This window comes from Podarcis tiliguerta (genome assembly GCF_965153285.1).
Source record: "Podarcis tiliguerta genome assembly, chromosome: 11".
In the NCBI taxonomy this organism is placed as follows: Eukaryota; Metazoa; Chordata; class Lepidosauria; order Squamata; family Lacertidae; genus Podarcis; species Podarcis tiliguerta.
Genome location: NC_139544.1, coordinates 25,088,976 through 25,105,592, shown reverse-complemented (window position 1 = coordinate 25,105,592; position 16,617 = coordinate 25,088,976).

Below are 16,617 nucleotides of genomic sequence, written 5' to 3'. Positions count from 1 at the left end.
GTAGGACCCGGAAACATGGTCCTTCTCCATTTATTATCTCTCCGCACAGGAGGACTAACATGCAAGTGGAGCTTCAGTCCTGTTCCTATCAGCAAAACCAGAGCATTGGTAGACTGAAGTAATTTTAACTACCACATAATATCTTCACCCAATTTTAAATCGGTCCGTCATTTCCAAATTCACCTATTCTAGATATCCTGCAAGAAACATTTGTTAGGAGAGAAATGCTCTCGGGGTTTTGACAGAACCCTGATTCAAAGCAATCTATTATTATATGAGCTATTGTAATTCTTTGCAGCAGTCAAGTTAAATCAGGAATTGCTATTCAGGCTCACACTAGGAATTCCTCTACAGCTGCCACACTGTTCCCGTTCTTTTTATTGTTTGTTTAGTTCTAATACAATTAAAGGCTTGTCTCACTGGTGAAAGAAAAACGTGCAGATATTTGGGTCCTTGAAACAATGTCTCAATATAGAAGGAATGCTTCTTCCATCTGGTTGAGCATTTCCCCCCTTTTTGTACGTCACGTGCGACACAGTTCTTACTGTGCTTATTGGGAAGTCAGTCCCACTGAGTTCAGTGAAGTTTATTCCCCATACAAGTGTGCACAGGGCAAGGATAACCTTCCAGAGGTATTGGACCCCCCATCATCTCTGATCATCTGCCCTGCCAGCTGGGGCTGGTAGACAGGCACCACTGGAATAGGGTTTTTGACTTCACTCTAGCGAAGAGTTTAATACGCCCTGTATACTTTAGACTCATGCATCCCAATCCAGTGAAAGAAACCTTCAAGTGAAAACAGGTTTTCCATCACTGATCTTCCATATTAAGGAGTTCAAAGGATGCTGGAAGGAAATCCCTCCATGTAAGTTCTGTGGGGAGGGTGGCATGTGTGCTAGAAGATAGTTGTGCTGTTACCTGGCCGTGACAATCAACTGTTACATGGGGAAGGGAGAGGAAGTAGGTGGTTTATCTCCCTCCTGACTACCCACAGGTGATCAGTGCTGCTGTAGTGCTTTCATCACCTGTTGGGTGAAGAACAAATAGGTTCAATAGCCTCAGCTGTAGATCTCATAACAGGCAAATAGGCTGCAGTTGTAGCTGCATATGACAATCTGCAGCCGTTAAATGTTGACACGTGTGCTCAATTTATTTTAGGACTGGGTAGAAGACTTTTTAAGTTTTCACAGCCATCTCTGCATATTTTTGGATCTTGATGCTACCCAAAGAAAAGAAGTCACTTCCTTAATTCGTTTGAAGGCTTTCTGTTACGTCCAAGCCTGCTTTTGTTCTTTGCAATCCATAACTTAAATATGTTAATGCATGTTTATTCTCCTTTGAGATTCCGTATATCATCTTAGCAGCAGCTAGGAATTTGTGCAAGAGATCCACTGCTAGATGAAAGCGTGGCAGGCTGCCAAGTCTCAGCTCCTCTACAATTTATGCAAAGCCTGCAATCCTAAGCTCATTTACTGGGAAGTTTGTTCCATTGACATGAGAGCCTTCCATGGAAATATCGGGAGAGACTGTGGTGTAAGATACGCTCCTCAAAGACTATTGCAAAGCCAATTAAGTTCAGAATTTCCAATCAGAGAAGAAAAACTTTAATTCAATGTTCAGGCCTTTGAATTTAATATAAATCTGGAAATGGTCGGTTTTGTATATGTTTATTCTTGTATCTGTTATGTCCCATTTCCACATTAATTTGATTAAAAAAACAACCCACAAAGCTCTGCTTTAGTTTAAATATGTTTTTGTATGTCAATGTAAACTTTTATAACAGTATTTTCTAAAATACCCATTTTTGTTGTTGTTGTTTAATTGCATTTGGGAGTGTTTATTGAGCTAAGAACTGTCATGCAAATTTTGGAGAGGTATAGAATCTAAACAGTATTGGTTTTCCAATCTGTGTACGAGTCCTGGAGGTAAGAATTAGGTCAGCTTGTTTGTGGACTGAACTGAATTCTCCTCAGTTCTTATATTGAATGTAAATAATGAAACCTGCATCTATATCTCTTGGATTAGATTTCAGCATGGATTTGAGGATGTGGATAAACAATTATATGTGGAGCGTGGACATCGGGAGACGGAGCCTTTGTAAAATGTTAGCAGGTATGAAAAAGAAGATGTGCAAAATATTAAGGGTCACCGGGTGCGGTGCTCAGTCAAAGAACAAGTGTAGCTAACATCCTCAATCTCTATCTATTCTTTGTGAAAGTAAACCTTGCGCTAACCGTTTGAGCACTTCTATAGTTAATAGTTACCAGCTCAGTAATGTGCTTGGCAATCTGACATATATGAGTAATTATCTCCCCCTATCCCTCTGTTTTCTGTTGAATCTTGACTACTGGATTCTGACTCCATGAAGCTTTGGGTAACTATCAGAGTTATTTAAGAAGGTGATATGCAGTTTTTTTGCTGGGCTCTAAACACAGGCCTGCAGTAGGCTTTATTTAATTCACTGATCATAAATACAAGCTTCTTCATGTAACTTTTGTTTCCTCTTCCCTTCCAGCAGCAATGCCCCCCTTTTAAAAATCTTTGTTTTGTGTTGGGAATTCTTAAGCATTTATATCTAGGTGGTTATTAAGTTTTACAGGAATCTGTAGGAAGGAAGCATAAGGCACCTTTTAAGAGTACACGTCTGAGCAAAGAAAAGACAGCTTTGGCATCTAGGAACATCCTTCCACCCTCCCAATGCTTCAGGATATAATTTTGTATGGTTTCCTGACAAGTGATCCTAAGGCGATGGTGGTTGTTTTTAAATCTTCTTGATCCCTATAAAATACTATGTGAAAGAAGATAATAGCTTATTGTTGCAACCTAGAACTTGCACACTCCTAATGATTCATCCACAACTGTTATACCCTGTTTTGTGTACTCTGGGTCGGTGATGTTACCTAATCCACAATGTTTAGTCATTTGCTATTGTTGTCGAAGATGGTGAACTTTCTTTCTCTGAAGGACAAAGAGATATGAGCAAGGGTTACCCGTAAGAACTCCAGCTACCCATTAGTGGTTTGAACACCTAATGAAAAGTGGGAGAAAGCCACAGCTTTCTGCAGGACTGCACATTATCTTGTTTCTCCCTCTGCCTCTTACACATACACAGTTTCCACAAGCGCGTTCCGAGTGCTTTTAGCATTCTATTTTTGGAGCAAATTGCTGGAGTAGTTTTTTCAGAGGCACTGTGCGATGTGCCGTCTGCAAATGGATTAAGCTTTAAAGCAAGAATGGGAGAGAACAGTACAGTACAGGGATGTACCAGGCTGTGGTGAAGAGTAAATGTCGCGTTGAGGAGGAAAGAAGGAAATATTGGGGCTTCAAATAGATTAACATCAATTAAGCAAGGCCAGTTTTATGCTGAAGGGGGTGTGTGTGGTAACATCTCCCATGGAAAAACGTCTTTACCACTTTCACATGAAAAAAATATGCTTCTGTTGCAAGATATTTTGTAGTGTTGCAGTGTTGCAAGATATTTTGTAGTGAGCCAGTGTCACTGTAAACCATGAATAATCTATAAAAGCAATGTGTGTTAAAATATTTTTAATAGATTTGCTTGTACAGTGGTACCTCTGGTTATGAACTTAATTTGTTCCGGATGTCTGTTTTTAACTTGAAACCGTTCTTAACCTGAGGTACCACTTTAGCTAATGGGGCCTCCCGTTGCCACCACACGATTTCTGTGCTCATCCTGAGGTAAAGTTCTTAACCTGAGGTACTACTTCCGGGTTAGCGGAGTCTGTAACCCAAAGTGTTTGTTACATGAGGTGTTTGTAACCTGAGGTACCACTGTATAGCACTAAAAAGGGGGCCAAATGATTGTTTAATTATCCTATTGTTTTTCTACCTTTTGGTCAGAACACTGGGAAATGGTAGCAAATTCTACTTACTACTTGAGGAATTGGTTAGAATGCTGCCTGCATATTTCAACTAATATCTCCATGGGTAAAAGGATTTTAAAAGGCAGGATATTCCAGAGCAGAAATGTGGTGAAACATTTCTGGGGGCAATACCCTAACAAGTCAAATTGTGGGTTAGATGCTATTAAACCTAGTCACTCTATTACTACTTCCAGGGAGATAATAGGAGTACCCATTTCTCCAGAAAGCTTGGTGTAGCCCATACTTTGAATGTGCTGAGTTAAGACATGTGCTATGGAAAACCTTTCAGTCACACCACAGTGTCGCTTCTTTGAATTTGCTATATTTCCTCTTGCTTGTCCTGCAGCATTGCTGAGTGTTGTGAGCTGATACTCTTTCCTCTTAAAGGAACAGCAGTGATAGATCATGAAAACTGCAACCTACACATCATCATTTTAGTCAGATACCCATTTACTGGATCACTGAATACTTGTGTGCATAGTAAAGTGCCTGGACCCAGAATGAAAAGGATGATAGATGTTTGTCATTGTCTGTAAACTTCTATTTTTGGCTTTTCTTCAAAGGAAATGCTGTGTGGGGTGTTCGCTTGTTTTTGAAAAAATATATCCGTGCACATTGCCATCTTCTTCCCTTCCACCCTCCCAAAGCTTGTTGAAGTACAGATCTATCTCTCAAAACAGCTGTAGGCTTCCACATCCAATCCAGTGTGGTGGCTTCCATGATTAAATGAGCTGAACCTGAGCCAGAAGGCAAAATGTCTGTGGAACAAATGAGAATCTCTTTAGTGAGCAATTTCTACAGGGGAAATTTCAGAGGTGTTTATATAGACTTCAAAAAGTGTGCTTAATTGGATTTTGTTTGTCAAGAGGGAAATAAAAAGATTTAGGTTCTGGGGCATTTTATCTCTCTTAAAACAGTGTAGAGGAAAGGGGAAACTAGACTTAAATGCCGTTCATGATTAATGCGCAACCTTGAGCATGTGAAATACTGTAGGCTGCTTATATCTGGTTAACAAGCTGAGCTATATTCAGCTACGTTGAACAGAAAAACACAAGTCTCAAATCTTATCAGTAGGTAGAGAGAAAAAGCGGAGGTGAGTGGGGAAACAGAAGTGGCATTTCATAGCATGAGTACGTGTTATGCTTTGAGACAAGCTAAATTAGATAGTTTACTCATTATTGCCAAGGACATGTTATCTAAAAAGCAGCATTCGCTGGGTTGATCATGTCCAACTGGCTATTAACACTCACGTTAGGGCAGTTGTCCAGTTGAAAGTCTAAATATGAGAACACCACCAGCATCCTACAAAACATATAAAGCAGGAGTAGAGAAGCAAAAGTTGTTGAGCTCCAACTTCCATCAGCCCCATGGCCGATGGTCAGGAATGATGGAAGTTGTAAGTCAGTAACCCCTGGAGGACCACAGGTTCCCTACCTCTTATCTGAAGGTTTCATGTAATCTCTTAGGAAATGCAAACTTAACCACAAATTTTGAAAATAAGATCCTTGGCTTCCCAAAGTACAGTGGTACATTGGTTTAAGAACAGCTTAGTTTGTGAACAACTTGGATTAAGAACGCTGCAAACCCGGAAGTAGATGTTTCGGTTTGTGAACTTTGCCTTGGAATAAGAACATGTTTCGCTTCCTGTTGAGTGTGTTTCATTTGTAAATTGAGTCCCCTGCTGCTATGGGGAAGCACGCCTTGGTTTAAGAACGCTTTGGTTTAAGAATGAACTTCCGGAATGGATTAAGTTCGTAAACCAAAGGTACCACTGTATAACACAGTAGACACTTTTATCAATATGTACAGGTACTCAAATGAGACGAAAAGTAATGTTTTCCAAATCGTTCCCTAAGTTTTTGAACCCTTAAAATTAGTTTGTTATTCAAATGATAAAGGATGAACCTTTCTGGCTCTTTTCTTTTCTTGACATGGTGAAATCAACTCAAGTTGACTTTATTGATTTCTGAGCCAGCTGTGTGTTGGATTTAGCGCATCACCACAACTGATTCAGCACATTGTTGCAAAGGAGCCCAAAATAGGTGCAGCAAAGATGTGCTAAAGCCAATCATATGACCACCGTCTTTGAAATCAGCTGAAAATAGAGGAACAGCTCCTGTTATGTTTGTTGGCCTGCTTATTCTGGAAATCCTGTATTGAAATAGCATGAAAATCAATTAAATCACAATAAAATGGTGGGCAAATAAAGAGAGAGGAAGGGAAAAGGGCGGACAACATCGGTGGAAATATAGGACAGGGTGGTGACAGTCCCATTAATGTTAAGCTATTTTCCAGTTGTTCTTTTTAAAAAAACAAAAACACATGAGCATTAGCTTAAGTTAATAAAATAGCACGGTGTGGCTGTTGGTGAAAAATTGCTTCCATGTGATGGGGCTTTCAGGCTTGCAGCCGTGTCTTGCCGCATGACCTGACCAAACCACATCAGCAGCCATCAGAGCTGTGGTGTTGAGCCCTCAAGATTAAATATGCATTTCATCAAAAACAAGGCAGTGCTTGTCAGTGTCTGAATCAGGCTAAATCAGCGTGCGTAGAAGGCAGAGGAAGTATAATGAAGACACCAGTGGGAGAGAATGTTATAACTAATTTTAATGCCAGAAAGGTGCAACCAATTGTAACTTTGTTTAATAATAGAACCAAAATAAATCGTTAAGGTTAATTTTAAAGTCAGAAGACATGATGAATTGTATTTTTAATTGAATTTCAAAAATAAAAGTGTTGCTCCTGTAGCGTATTCACTTTGACTTTTGAAGTTCAGTAAAAATATTAACATAAAGATGCAGTGACTTCTACAGCAGGGGCAAAAATAAAATATTGCTTATTTATTTTAGAAGTTACATTTGTTTCTTTTTATTATTCCATGCCTGGGACGCGGGTGGCGCTGTGGGCTAAACCACAGAGCCTAGGACTTGCTGATCAGAAGGTCGGCAGTTCGAATCCCCGTGACGGGGTGAGTTCCCGTTGCTCGGTCCCTGCTCCTGCCAACCTAGCAGTTCGAAAGCACGCCAGTGCAAGTAGATAAATAGGTACCGCTCACGCGGGAAGGTAAGCGGCGTTTCAGTGCGCTGCTCTGATTCGCCAGAAGCGGCTTAGTCATGCTGGCCACATGACCCGGAAGCTGTACGCCGGCTCCCTCGGACAGTAAAGCAAGGTGAGCGCTGCAACTCCAGAGTCGGTCTCGACTGGACCTAATGGTCAGGGGTCCCTTTACCTTACCTATCCTGCCTTTCCTCCAAGGATCTCAAGGTGGTGCTCCCCATTTTAGCCTCCCAACTTAGACTGAGAGACAGCAACTGGTCCAAATGAGCTTCATGGTAGAATAAGGATTTGAACTATGGTCTCAAGCCAACACTCTTAACCATTATGCTACACTGCAAGGGCTTCTCAAGGCCGCTTCCGCACGCAACTGCAGCAACATAAAACAAAATGCATTCTAAAAATGCATGCAAGGCAATCCAATTACAAAACCTAAACCAAAAAATTAGCAGTTTAGTAAAACGCAGATTGAAAATAAAATGAGTTTGAGGACCGGCAAGCTTTTCTTCTCTACCTGTCTGTGCCTTAACTTCAACAGTTCCCCAGACTTGTCATGTGATTGACAGCCTTTAATCCCTGTTTTTCATTAGTGAATCCCTGTACATGGTGATAGGTGGTGCGGGAGGGGGAGGATTCTAAAGCCGTTTATCTGCCAAGTGTCAGGAAGCATTATTTATGTTTTCCATTGTGACATTCCACTGCTGACAGTAGGAACTGTGTGTGTCAGTCCACATCATCTAATAGCTGCCGGGCGTGTTAGCCAGCATGCTATAGGGGTCACACAAGGACACTGCGCTTTGTGAACCTGGCTGCTTTTATCTCCTCTTGGTGCCTCTCCTTTGCATTCTCTCTTTGTGTATGTGTGCAAGAACGAGGATGCAGATGTTAAAAAGCTGATCACTCCAGAGTTGCAATGGGGGGAAAGAATTGATTCAGTACGAATTTATCAAATTTGAACATTCCCGAGAACCGAAACGTAGCCGTCTTGTAAAATTATTCTTAATTCACATTCTGCAATGCAGTTCTCGAAGCAGCCTCAGGCAATTATCCAAATGGTAAAGCCCTCTGGTAGGGCAGTTTGGGTGCTCAGCCATACAAATTGCTCATAAACACTCCCATGAATGTCAACTATTCAGAGACCACCCAAAGATAGGTGGGTGTTTTCATACAAACTCGCACGATAACACCATAGCTTTTTGTATTTATAACTTGCCTTTCCTCCAAAGACCTCAAGGCAGCATATGTGGTCCTCTTCATCTTTATTTTCAGATACAGTAAGTGGTCAGCCATTGAGTTTAGTGGCTGAGCAAGGATTAGTCCTAGTTGATAACCATTGCACCATATCGCCTGTACAAAACGTTTATGTGTAACTGTTTCTAGATTGTCACTGCTTCGCTTCAAAGAGAAATGTCTAGTAACATGAAAATTCTGAGCGGTATGAATTGCAAGTGTTGTATTCACCCTTTTCAGGTGCATAGACCCATCCACATATGCTCTCCAGAGTCATGTGATTCCAGAGAAAATCCCCATAATGCATAATGGAGGCTCTCTCTCTCTGAGATAATCCATATAGGGGATGGGACTAAGAGGTCATGCCCTGGGGAAGTACACCTGAAAAGATAACGGGTAAAGCGTCCTTTGCAATAATAATTTTTAAGGGAGAAACGAAAGCAGCACGAACTGTCTGGAACAATTATATATTGCCAGAAATGAGTGCTATGAAAACCCAGTAAAGAAAATAATAATGTTGATTTTGTAGCCATGATAGACTGATGCGTCCTTAATATCTTAACAGCCTTAATTTACATTTCATGCAAGTGTGATGATCTCATTCATAGCAGGCAGCTGAGGATTAAATCAATATTGCTTTCTGCCTACTCTCAAGCCATGGAGAAATTTAATATTTCAGGAAGGCTCGGTAGTTAATTTGGATTTTAGAGCAAGCCTTTTCAAATGTGCTGATACGAAGCACAAGATGGCAAGATTTCAGAAGGCACTCATATATCATTATGGCTCTGTTTCCCCCTGTGTTTTGCCTGAGTCTGTCTTCTCTGCCTCAGTGACAGAAAATTGAATTCAGTAAAAAGTGCCAAAATCTCTTCATTGTTTGGAATAATACTGGGAAAAGTGAATTGTTATTATTGCTTTCCTTGCTTTGTTAAAATTCTTAAGAGATTGTTCAGATCATTAAAGCTGAAGAAAGTCTGCATCTGCAGCTGAGTTGGTTTTTTTCTGTGCACCCCTTTCAAGAGAAAGCAGCTGAGAGTCAGGCTTTAGAAATTATCTGGAGGAGAGGCTGGTAAGACAACAAAAACAATGGAGTTAACAAAAGAGAGAGGGACAATTGAAAATTATTGCGTATCTGTTGCCTTCCACAAACAGCTTCAGATGGGAGGTGTTTGTGTGCATCAGAGTTAGGGTGGGGTTGAATATTTACCCCCGCACCCAAACATACATGCACACATTTCGATTGGGATCCATCCATCCACCTGCTAAATGGGGAGGTTTTTAGGGTGGTGACTTACTGTACTGACAAGTTGGCAGGGTCCCCCACCCTTTCTTCAATAGAGATATTGCTGCTGCTTTTCAAGCACCTGTGAAACAACCCAATAGCATTCCTGCTTGCTTTTGAATAGAAAAATTAACAATTGTAACATAGCATTGTTCCTGGGGCTGTTTGAGGAAGAGAGGAATGGCTGACCCCATTGGACATTAACATGCTCTTCTAACATGTAAGAATCTACATAGATTGGGGGGCTTTGAGGCAGGATGTCTGCTGTGACCCATCGTTCAGCCCAGACACTGAGGTCCAGCTCCGAGGGCCTTCTGGTGGTTCCCTTACTGCAAGAAGTAAAGCTGTAGGGAACCAGGCAGAGGGCCTTCTCGGTTGTGGCGCCTGCACTGTGGAACGCCCTCCCAGCAGATGTAAAGGAAAGAAGCAATTATCTGACTTTTAGAAGACATTTGAAGGCAACCCTGCTTAGGGAAGTTTTTAATGTTTGGTGTTTTATCGTGTAAGGAGCTGCCCAGAGTGGCTGGGGAAACCCAGCCAGATGGGCGGGGTATAAATAAATCATCATCATCATCATCATCTGGGAACAGACTGGGTTGCTGGGTTGAATCTCATTCTTATTAGAAGACATTGGCACTGTAATGGTCCCTGGCGCAAATATATTCCTTTTATCAAGATCACTAAAGAGTTATGTTCTGTAAAGTTTCTGAAATAAGATAGACCATGCAGGTATCTGCAGAAAGCTTTGCATTTCCAAACACTACCAGTATATTCTTCTTCAGTTTGTGCATCATCTTTCCTGGAGCAAAATGCAACTGGCATCCGTCAAGTAGCACTCCACCCAGACTGCAGCTGATTGTGGATTTATTGGTGGCATAAAGCTATGAGACTTCATGAAATCATGAACTTTACCTTTGTAAAGGCAGCCTCTCGATCTTGTCCTCAAAAACCAGGACATGGTGAATTCAAGTTGTAGGTTTAGTTATGATGCTATAAATTTATTTTGCAGATGCTGTATCAACCTAGTTAGTTCACCATTCTAAAAAAATAAAAATAAATAAATCTCAATTGCATAATGTTAGTTGGAACTTGTCCACGTCATGTGATTATTTGCCCCAAGAATTATATTCAGCTTAATGAAAGATACATTTTTCTTTGTTTAGCCTGAGTCTGGATTCAAAGATCTAATTCAGGCCAGGTTCAGGGTTCTTGTGTTAATTTGCAAAGGTCTAAACAACTTGTGCCCAAAGGAACTTAAGAACCATCTGGTTCCTTATGCTTCACCTTGATCACTGAGAATGGACTCCCTCAGGATGTTGTGGACTCTCCTCTCTTGGAGGTTTTTAAGCAGGATGGCCATCTGTCATGGATGCTTTAGCTGAGATTCCTGCATTGCAGAGGGTTGGACTAGATGACCCTTGGGGTTCCTTCCAACTCCACAGTGCTATGACTAAGACACTTTTTGTGGAAAATGACTGTGCAGAACTCCAACTTTTTTCTTTAATTGATTTATGTTGCTTTTTTATTTTAAAAGAAATGTAAAAATGTCTTAAGCAAATACTGAAACAAAATAATTCGGCCCTTTCCCCCCGGAGCATTCTGTGTTTAAAATGTGCACCTCATACACTTACATGCTCCCCTTTATAGAGAATTGAAATGATACAATTTGGCTCCTGCCACCATCATGTCCAGCTCTGCCCCAAATACCTGAGGAGGTGATTAATTTTAATTCAGAAATGTACGGGTTTTATCTAATCACCAGAGCTCCAGTATTTCCATATGCTCTCTGTGATTGCTTGTTTTCTTTTTCTTAAATATTTTAATGCAGCTCTTCCTTTATACTTGAAATCCTCTGAGCTAATTTCCACCCAACCAGTCTGACAGTCTTAATATAGCATTTCTCCTGTTTAAAATTTCACTGTTCTCTTTGGCCTAATTACATCTCAAGATAACAATCCTAATTATAACATCAGGGAGCCCCCTGTTAATTTGTTAATCATTGTATCCTGCTTAGCTAATAAACACCTCAGTTTTGAACCTCAGTGCCTGCACCCCCTCTGGGCATTACTACTACATCATAACAAGGCTATAGCTTATTTCCCCCCAACTTCATTGTAGATATGGCACTTATCAGCTGAAAGTCACAAGTTAACTACTTTTTATTTTAGTTTTCTGTTACTCTGCCAACTGGATAGTTTGGGAATCTGAACCTAAATAAATAGTTACAGCCCAGCTCTTAAATTTATGTAAAACTTGTTGGGATCCATTGATTGTTAGACAGAAAAGAGTTTTGCATTTTGTATTATTCATTCATTCATTATTAATTAAATCTATACTATTCCTGTGACTCATTTGTTTTAAGCGTTTCTAATATTGAATTTTAGCTTCTTGTAACCCACACTGGGACCTACTCAGGAAGGGCAGCTAATACATTTAATAATAGTGATGATGATGATGATGATGATAACAATGATCAATAATAGACGCAATTCCAGGGTGGCCAACACAAAAGAGCTTAAAATAAATATATAGATTTCAAACAATTAAAAGCAACTGAAAACAATCACCTACACCTAATAATTTCACGGTTGCCAGGATCTTTCAGGCATCAACCAGGAATGTTTTCGAATTCTTCTGGAAAGTTAATAATGATGGAAACCGATTCACCAGGGAGGGCATCCCGCAGAAGAGGAAGGAGAAAAGTCTGTCACAGGTCAACACCAAGCTGCCAGTGACAGTGCCACGAACAGTTGAGGCAAACTATCCTTCGAAATTAAATCTTCAACCAGCTCGGAAGCTCTCTTTATTTCAGGGTAGTGAAGAATATAACATTTAGGCATATGCTTGGGAGGGGGGAGGGAGCTATGCCTATCGATCATATGAAACAGCCTTATATTTGTCATCGTTGTCTTCTTCTTCTTCTTCTTCTTCTTCTTCTTCTTCTTCTTCTTCTTCTTCTTCTAGTTTATGTACCACCCTATACCCGGAAGTCTCAGGTTCACAGAAAAGATTGCAACATGTACAATCAGAATAAAAACATCAACCCAACAACATGCCCCCCCCCCCCCCCAGAAAAGAGCCACATTTTAAAAGGGTATAGAATGTCAAACAGATCAACCAAAGGCCTGGTAAAAAAGGCGAACTTCCATGGGGAGAGCATTCCACAGATGGGGAGCCACTGCAGAGAAGGGCCGTTCTCATGTTGCTACCTTCCGGACATCTTGAGGAAGAGGCACACAAAGGAGGGCCTCAGAAGATGATCTCAGGGTCCAGGTAGGTTCATATGGAAAGAGGTGGTCCTTGAGGTATTGCAGTCCTGAGCCATTTAAGGCTTTGTAGGTCAAAACCAGCACTTTGAATTGGGCCCGGAAAATTGGGTCCAGTGCAGTTGGACCAGGATCGGAGTAATAGGTTCAAACCCTCCTCTGGTGAGCAACCTGGCCACCGAATTCTGCACTAGCCGAAGTTTCCCAACAGTCTTCAGAGGTTCTTTAGCTCAGTGTCCTCTATTCCACATGTTGGGAATGTTTTCAGCCCAACAGCAACACCCCCTTGTGGGAAGGAACGTCACAGAGGCAGAGCTTGAGGCAAAATGGGGTGCGGCAATGAATACGAGCCCCAACATTTGAGCCGTAGGCTATGTTGCACCCCCAAAAAAGTCAACTGTTTCTACATACACATTATTCTTATCCCCCATCCGGGCAAGCAAGAAACATTATTACAGCCAGGCAAAAGCACTCAGAGTCTGTGGAGCAGGGCAGGTGAGGGGGGTGACAAGAGAAGAGTCCTGAGAGCTGGATAATGAGACCTGAGGGGAGGGCAGCAAGGCCATTTTTGTAGAAAAAGAGGTGCCTGTACACACTCTGAATGCCTCACTTGTTCTCTTGCAATGGCGCCCACCTGAGAGGTGTCTGAACTGAGTTCCAGTGAGTTTCGGCTGCAAAACAGCACTGCATACGTCTATCTAAAAAACCCTTCACCACAAGACCACTGTCCACAGTCTAAAATGGCCTAAATGCATCAGTGGTTGTCTTAACATACTGAGATATGTGCATAAGCCTTTGGTCTGTGTTGTCTGTCCCCGGTCTGCCCTTTGTGCCCTCCCTTTTCCGCATGCTCTAATAAGTCAGGAAGTCTTCAATTAACCATAGTTTCCAATTGCATCTGCCCTGGGAAATTATGGTTAGCAGGCTTGGATCAGCTGGGATCTTAAAGCACACCTTCCTGTCTCAGTTTATTGAGTGCAAATAATCATCTGAGCGCACGGTCAAAGAGTGCAGAGTGCATAACTGCAACGCAAGCGATTTATTATAAAGAAAAGCTTGGGCTTCTAACCTGCAGAGATCACCACTCAGTTAAACTGGCTGAGACTCTGAAGGCGATAGCTTATCGCAGCAGCCAGCTGATTTTAATGCAGAGATATTTAGGGAAAGGCAGCTTTATGATGCAAAACTAGGACATATTAATCAGAATTGTTTCCGACGCATTAAGACTAATTCCAATGCATCTTTTTTATAAATATTTAACACAGGAGTAAATAAATATGCCACTCAACGTGTGTGTGTGTTTGTGTGTGTGTTTTATAATTGAGATGACAAAGGAGGGAGATAGCTAGGCAGGCAGGACCTTATCTATATATGTTCCCCTCTCACTAGGCTGTAAAATATGAGCCTAGATTCATGGTACTGATGCTGCTTGATGAGGCATTTTAATGACTCTCTAATTCAAGCAGAACACACAGATACACGCAGACCTTCAAATATAGGTCACTCCTCTGCGCAGGCCTTTCCTCGCAGCCTGGCGTAATATGCTCAGAGATGCAGAATCTCCTCTTTGCGAGAGACGAGATGAGCATGAACCTGCTCCCCAGCGCATTGGCAGCTGCTTCTGCACACGTTGTACTGAGAGGAGCGAGAGCTTCTATTTATTCCTATCGGGAACAAATAAAGAAGAAATTCCCTGTGGATTGTGCCCATTGTTGCTTCGGAATTGGTGGCGTGCATAAAAGTAAGGCAGCACACGATGATTATTTGGTTTTGTGAGAGCTGAGGAAAACATCGTTACGGTTTAACTAATTAAAATGTGGTAGGAGTTTTGTTTTTTTGTATTAGTTGGGCAGAGGCTGTTGAAACATATTTCATTGGCTATGACTGGATGTCAAGCAGGACAAGTATTTTAACAAGCGATTGCTTCTCACTCAAATTCAGCTGCTCAAACCCCCACAAAAAAATCCTGGAAACTGTAGTTACATACTCTTCAACATTTTTCCAATAAAAAGAGGGATGTCCTATTTAACAACAACACCCGCCCATCTGACTGAGTTGCCCCTGCCACTCTGGGTGGCTTCCAACATATAAAAAAACACATTAAAAGCATTAAACATTTAAATAACTTCCCTATACAGGGCTGCCTCCAGATGTCTTCTGGAGGTTGTATCTCTTTGACTTGGGGAGGGGGGGGGGTCACATAACTGCATACCCTCCAACATTTCTCTGATGAAAATAGGGACGTCCTAAGGAAAAGTGGGACATTCTGGGATCAAATCAGAAACCAGGATGGCTTCTATAAACCCGGGACTGTCCCTGGAAAACAGGGGCACAGACCCTCCATGTGCCCCTCACAGAACTACAATTCCCAGCACCTTTAACAAACCTGGGTACCCTCAGTAGCTAGAAATGCCATTTACTGGCTGCAATGGATATGACAGCTGTGACCGTTCTTGGACTGGGAGAGCTTGTCCACAATAGTTCATGATTTGGCTACTTCAGGATTGGGTTGCTGCAGTGTTCTCTCTGTGGGACTTTGCCTGTGCTTGGCCCAGAAGCTGCAGTTAGTGCAGAATGCTGTGACACAATTGCTGGAGGAAATGAGGCCGGGTCAGCATCTAACACCTTTGCTCAGAGACCTGCAAATAGAATCTTATCTGCTACTGGGTCAAGTTCAGGTTGATACTCTTAGTATATAAAGCCCATAACATCTTGGGACTCATTTGCCCACTCCACTGCTTTGATCTGAGGAACTGTCACCGTTTTACAGGTCAGGTGCCACATAATATTTGCTGTGCAAAAGATAGAAATCTATCCTTTGGTGTGTCAGCCCCTGCACATGCCTTCACTGTACTCTTTCTGGTTCCTGTTAAAAACATGTTTGTTTAGGCAAGCCTATGCAGACATTTCGAAGCTTTTAACCTGGTTTTGCCTCATTGCTGATTTTAATTTTTGGGGGAATGTTTTAAATACTTGTTTCAACTGTTTCCCACCGATACTTTTATCTCCCATTCTTTTGGCAATCCGCTCTGTGGTTTTATTGCCATCAGGTAGTGTATTAATGCTGCAAAATAAATAGATAAACGTTGCGTGGAGGGATGCATTTTATTCAGACCTAATTATTATTTGCGTGCTGAGGTCCCCCAAAACACCCTAACCCAATAACTCACACTTCACACATCATTTTTGTTTAAGGTTTTTGGCATAATTTTTGCCACAACTTTATTATCATACAAATTGTGAGTGGTTGCTTAGGCATTGGTTATGACTAGCTGTCCCCCCCGCCTTGGGGGACAGCACTGACTCCCGGACTCCGGCGGGAGCCAGTGTGGAGGAACAGGACCCAGGGATAACTGGAGCTGCGCCACAGACCCTCAGCTTCTCCCTGCCTGCTCCCAGGAGCTTACGCGGCCCGCACCCTGCACCAAGGGTTCGGACGAGGGGGATGGTAAGCCCCTGAATTCCTTTAACGGAATTCCCGTGCAGCAGCAGCATTGGAGGGGTAGGCACAGCTAATCCACACCCCTCCACCAACCAATTTTAACCAATGCCTAACCGCCAACCTTACAAGTTGTGACGATTTGCTACGCAGTAGGCAAAACCCAATTGGCACGCACTAATCAGCCAAAAGGTAAATTCCTACCAGGCCCCCGCACCAATGCAGACGACCCCATGACAGGCAATAGCAAGGTCAAAGCGCAAGCCCAATCAAGGGAGGGCGGGCGGGTGATCCGGTGCCCACAGCGAAAGAGAAAGGAAAATACTGTGCACCTTGTTTAAATAAGCTCTGATCCCACCCCTAAATTGGCAACATCAAATTTACCCCAGTAACACAAACCACCAATCCAGTTCCATCCCTTTGAAACTAGCCTGCCTGGTAACCCTGGGGTGCTTTGTCTGG